General features: G+C 48.8%; 1 protein-coding gene across 2 annotated transcripts in view; it reads right to left on the reverse strand.

Annotated features, from left to right (window-relative positions):
• Window positions 1-6,239, reverse strand: part of DOCK1 (dedicator of cytokinesis 1) — a 553,659-nt gene that overhangs the window by 51,145 nt on the left and 496,275 nt on the right. The window lies entirely within an intron of this gene.

Raw genomic sequence — 6,239 nt, forward strand, 5'->3', positions numbered from 1 at the left:
TGTCGGCCGGTCCTCGCTCTGGCCACGGCACCAGCGGTCTGTCGGCCAGTCCTGCTTCTGTCCTTGCTCGCCTGCTGCCAGCTGGGGCCCGAAGCTCATCTGTCAGAACAGCCTTGGAGCCAGGGAAAAGGAACTGCGGGTGGAGAGAGGCTGTGGGATGCATTTATGTAGAAACTGGGGGCCTGACTTGGCTCTTTTCCCAAGTCATCCACCTAAAAAATGCTATGTCGAAAATCATCCATGATCAGAAATATCAGGGCAGACTTCGACTCTAAACTAAAGCTTGCAGAAAGTTTGATGTATGTGTGTGACTATGCTATGGATATGAAGCCGGGTATCATTTTGAAAAGGGGGAACTTTGTAAGGTAAGTAACTTTCTAAATCAGTGATTAAAATGTTGATAAGCTTTTGACACATGTGGAATAATTTTTTGATAGATAGTTGACCTGAATTTTCCTTATTTTTCTTGGGAAAAACAAAGTGGATTACTGGAGAAAACCATGGAAAAATCAGAGGAACCATCTCTTCCAGGAAGCCTTCCTAGCTGCCACTCCAATCCCCTTTGTGCTTCCACAAAGACCCAGGATCCTGTTGCCTCAAAACTTTTGGCAATGTACTGAAACTAGCATGCCCCTTTGTCATTCCTCCTCAGAGAATACAAGCCCTTGAGGACAGGGGCTCAGCTTTATCAACCTGGAAAACCTCTGGACCTTAACCCAGGGCCTGCCTAACAAGGTTTAGTGAACAGAACTGCTGGATGCTGATTTACAACCAGGAAAGCTTCCTGTCATACTACATGCTGCATTCCCAGCCACGAATCACCACTTCTCAACTGTCGTCATTCCCACAACATGGTAGCACCAGTCCTCCGGGGAACCACATAGCTTTGGAACCACCCAACAGGCCAGGCTTTCCAGGCCCCAAACCTGGACTACCCTTGGCACTGAGCCCCCACCCGCCTGCTGCACAAAAAAAGACCAAGGCCTTGCAGTAAAGAAAGGGTTTAATTGACATAAGGCCAGCCATGCTGTTACAGCAGATAGCTAGTCAGGCAGTTGTTACACTGTCTCTCTAAAATAATAATCGGTTGCAGACAGTGCCAGGGAAAGGCAGTTTCCCAAGAGCTAGAAACACCTCAAGCTGGTAATCAGCAGCTTCCTGGTAAGATTTCAGGAGTTGGGTGAGTGGGCTCAAGCATGTGAATTGAGAGGCATCATGGCAGAGTTTAACTGGTCACCTTCCAGGGACATTCCACTGGAAAAGGGACACACGACGCTGGAAGTAGCCCAGCATATCAAACCCCAAGCCCAAGGTCAAATGGGGCACTTGACCTCCAAGATGTCTGCTTGGCCCTCTTCCAAGTGTACTTTCTTTTCATTCCCGCTCTAAAACTTTTTAATACACTTTGACTCCGGCTCTGAAACTTGCCTCAGTCTCTTCTGCTTTATGCCCCTCAATCGAATTCCTTCTTCTGAGCTGGTGAGAACTGAGGTTGCTGCAGAGCCATACGGATTTGCAGCCAGTAACACTACTCAAATCAATCGCCCCAAAAGCTCCCATGGGAGGGGCTTTTCAAAGGCAGTTTGGGAGAAGGGGTGGTGGTGGCCAGCTAATGGATGCTTGCTGCTGATGGGTTGGGTTGGAGATGAAATCACAGGGGGTCAGAGCTGCCCTCTTGAGCTGAGTTGCGTCTAGGTGGGCCACAGGAGTGGGGCTGGTGGTTTGGGTGGAGCCAGGTGTCAGACAAGCAAAAAATCTGAAAAGATCTCAAAAGGCTAGTTTACAATAGTGAAGTTACGTATTTTGTGACCAGTGTACACCTTAGCAGAATTCAGGTTTCTCTCCTCTTCCTAGCCTGACGGCCTTTCATTAGCTTTATAAAGGCGGCTGAGTTTCAGAGAAGGGCTATTATCATTTGAACTCTAAACTAGAGGTCTCCCAGAGTTGGCTTAGCCAAAGCCCAGGAATGATTATAGGAGAGGCATGACTGAGTGGGGCAGGAGAAGGCTCCCCTGACATCCTACCAGTAAAGTCAGGTGACTGTCAGGTGATGGTCAGGCAGTTGTTACACTGTCTCTCTAAAATAATAATTGGTCACAGACAGTGCCAGGGAAAGGCAGTTTCCCAAGAGCTGGAAACACCTCAAGCTGATTACAGGGCGGGGGGCGGGTGAGGATTTAGATTAGATCTCTTTTGTTGACATACTTTCCTGTTAATTTTTTTGCAAAGGTGGTTTCAGCTTTTCCCAGCTTACTCTGTCCAGCCACCTGTGCTCTCCTGTTTAAGGCCTCCAATCACTTTGTCAGGTGGGCATCTGCATTACACCCATTTTGCAGATAAGGAATCTAGGGATCAGACTGGTCAGTAGCTTTGCCAAGGACGCACAGCAGATAAGCGGTGGGCTTGACCCAGCGTGGCCTTTTCGAAAGTCCTTGTTCCTGATGGCCACGGAGCAGCCCTTCCAAGCTGCTTCCCCACCTCCTGCCAGGATGGATTTGAAACGAGTCCAGGCTGGCCTTGAACTCGAGGTTCCCACAGGGGAGACAGACTGCCAAGCCCTAAACATGGGTCATCCTTGGCACTGAGCCCCCACCTGCCCACTAGCCTTTGCCTTTTCGTTCTATAGGATGACCCCACTGAAGCCTCACTCACTTCAGAGCCACCTAATAAACTTAAGAACATTGTTTTACTTAAATGCTCCCAAAATACTCTTATCATAGCCACGACATAAAGAAGCCATCAGCTATTTCTGATGAGAGTAAAAGTTATTCTAAAATCAGAGCAGCATTTTAATACTTTGAATAACAAAATAAAAGCAACCCAAAGAAAACAAAGATTCCAGAGCTGGGACCAGTGTCCAGGGAGGGCAGGAGGTGGCCCAAGACGTCCTGCCTACGGTCCCCGCTCAGCTACCTGGTCCCTTCCCAGAGCCCCCATCTGCCTCCCCCATCCTGCTGAAGGTTGAAAGTTCCCTCCCGTTCCTGGAATAGCTCAGTCAGTCTGCTGCTCTAAGTCTTTCGTGTGTCCTCTGCTAGAGCCCCAGCTCACATTTTCTAGGAAGGGAGAACTTCCTTACTTTTAATGTTTTTTTAAAGCTCCAGTGACCACTTCCTCTCTAAGCAGATTTCCAATTCAAAGAGAACATTACCTTTCCTCGTAGGTCTCTTACACCAGATTATTATTATTTTGTTTTTTCAGTTTTCTGCAAGTGGATACAAACTCTTTAACTTCCTAGAATGCCAGGGCTTCTAATTCATTCCTGAGTAAAAGCCTCATCTGTCTGTATCCTAAATGACAGAGGAGATGCTTTAGATACATATCAAAAGTAATTGTTTTTAAAAGAAATACAAGTCTTGAGTAAATATCTTCTCAGACTCACCCTCAGGTTACATGGTGGTCTTTTCTATCAGATTTCCTGTAAATATGTATCTCTCATCCCTCCCCACTACCCCCAGCGTGTTTCAAAGGCCTCTGCATCAAGGAGATTTTCATGTCCTTTTAATTGGATGGGGCTTTAAAGAGAGTGTGGGTAATTCATACGTCCACCGTGAATACCTTGGACAACGTTTCTGTGCCAGAGAGAAGGCAGATTCAGTATGATCTAGATTTAGATGATCTCAGTGAAAGAAGCGCTTTAGCCTCTGCGATTGAACACCCTGGTTTGGCTCCGTTCTCAGAAGTGCTACAGGCTTACGAGGTTTGCCACAGTCCCATATGAAAAAGCCCCGTATCAGCAGACAACTGTATTTTCTGATGTGAAATCTTTAATCCAATTTATGGCATTCTCGAAATTGCCGGTTGACTTGCAGCACGGAGGACGATCTCCCCACCCCTGCTTTCCCCCAGATGATATGATATGAGACGTGTTCTTTTGAGATGATAATCTTCTATTTTTCTGAACCTCCTGGTTTCAGGAAGTTCCATTTCTTCAAGTTCCATGAATAGAAACTGGAATAAAAACTTTCTTTTATAATAAAACTCCTTCCTTAGTTCCCAGACAGAAGCAGCTGTAAAGAATGTAGCACGAATTGATTTCTTACCCATGAGGTGATGTTGATGATTCTGATAGGATGACAACATGGATGTCACAGGACAAGGGAACAGCAGCAGATGAAAGGCAAGATGCCAGTCGGGACAGCCGTCCCTTTCTAATAATTCAGGCTGGCGATGACTCACCAGGATACTGGTGGGCGACTCTGGTTTCATTTGCTGACTAGCTGTAAGTAACTCACCAGTGGAGATACTTTATAGGATGCTTGCATTTCAGACATCCTTCTAAAATTCATCTGTTCTGTTTTTTCACAGCAGTTATTGGGAAAAGAGTCATACTCAATTACCCTCTGAATTTCCAGAGTCCCACACACGTCTCTGACATCAAAATGGATTAAAATCACTGGTGTGGAAGAATCCAGAGCTCTGGGGGAGGTCCCTCAGCAGCAGCACAGGGGCCAGGGAGGCCCAGGGCTAGCAGGAGGCTGCGTTCAGTCCATTCTTTGCTCAATGCGTGCTGAGTGACAGCGTCCCTTCCAAGTGTGTGGCGGGCGGCCCTGGTGAGGTGGGCCTGGATGATTCCAAGGGCCCAGCTAGTCTTGGTGTTGCCTGCAACTGTGCTGCAAGGAGACCCTTTTCAAGCATGTCCACTCTTTCCAGGCCCCTCACTTTTTCCTTGAGCCAGGCCTCATCCTTGGTCCTCCTGGAGTGCTCAGCTGGCACTGACTGATCTGGTGCAGGATTGACTTTTTGCGAAGACCTTTCTGAGGCAGACTCAGGCCTGACTCCTTGCCCCAGCAAAGATGGTCTGCAGTTGAAAGCTGACTGATGTTGCAGTAATGATGCCAAAGTCACCCCAAGTGTGCACAAGATGGACCAGACACAGCAATGTCATACTGGAACCACTGCCCCATCACACAGGAATCCCTGCCTTGTCAAATCGGAGTCACAGCTGTGTAATACAGGAGTCACTGCCTGTGTCATCCAGGAACCACTATTTGTGTCATCCAGGAGCCACGACCCATGTCATACAGGAGTCACTACTCAGGTCATACAGGGACCACTGTCCAGGATATGCAGGACCCAATACCGGGGTCATACAGGAGCCATTGCCCAGGTCATACAGGGGCCACTGCCCGGGTCATACAGGAGCCACTGCCCGGGTCATACAGGAGCCACTGCCCGGGTCATACAGGAGTCACTGCCCGGGTCATACAGGGACCACTGCCCGGGTCATACAGGAGTCACTGCCCGGGTCATACAGGAGTCACTGCCCGGGTCATACAGGGGCCACTGCCCGGGTCACACAGGAGCCACTGCCCGGGTCACACAGGAGTCACTGCCCGGGTCATACAGGGGCCACTGCCCGGGTCATACAGGAGCCATTGCCCGGGTCACACAGGAGCCACTGCCCGGGTCATACAGGAGCCACTGCCCGGGTCATGCAGGAGCCACTGCCCGGGTCATGCAGGAGCCACTACCTGTGTCATGCTCAGATCTCATATGATCCACTGCCCATGTGACTTTTGCTCATCAACATGGCTTCTTTATTCCACAGCAATGCCTTATTAGTCAAAACGGAAAACTATTCACTCAGCTTGTAATGTGCTAGGTAAAAAATGAATTCTTTTTTTAACAGACATAGGGCATTTTTTCTTTTGTAGTTTTGCAGAGACTTTTGTCTTTTGTAGTTCTGCAAAGACTACATTTGTAGTTTTGCAAAGAAAGACCTTGAAAAGCCTAAAGCAGGCAGCAAGAGATACGGCTGCTTCTTGCTCAGTGCTTTAATTGGAGAGAGAGAGACACGGAGCTGCTCACTCCTGCCTTCCACAGGCAGTTACTGGCCACTGGTGAGGGAGTGGGCTCCAGAGACAACAGGAGGAGAGGAACATCAAGTGCAGATCACCCTTTATGGAGTGTTGTAGAAAGAGGAGGAGAAATGGGCAGTGGCTGGACAGGGGAGTTGGAACAAGAAAGAACTCTCCTTAAAGATGAGAGCAATAGTGGCATGGTTGCAGGTGGGAGGGTGGGAGCTGACAGAACAACACGTGGTTGCTGCAAGGGGAGAGTGCAGATGTGCTGGTGAGATGTCCTGGGATTGGGGGGAATCCAGGGCACAGGGTGGGGAGCTGCCAAGTATCACTGCAGCTGTGACCTGGCCCAGGACTCTCTATGTACACAGCATCACTGCAGCTGTGACCTGGCCAAGGGCTGTCTACACACCCAGCATCACTGCAGCTGTGATCTGG

This window comes from Piliocolobus tephrosceles, chromosome 9 (genome assembly GCF_002776525.5).
Source record: "Piliocolobus tephrosceles isolate RC106 chromosome 9, ASM277652v3, whole genome shotgun sequence".
NCBI lineage: Eukaryota > Metazoa > Chordata > Mammalia > Primates > Cercopithecidae > Piliocolobus > Piliocolobus tephrosceles.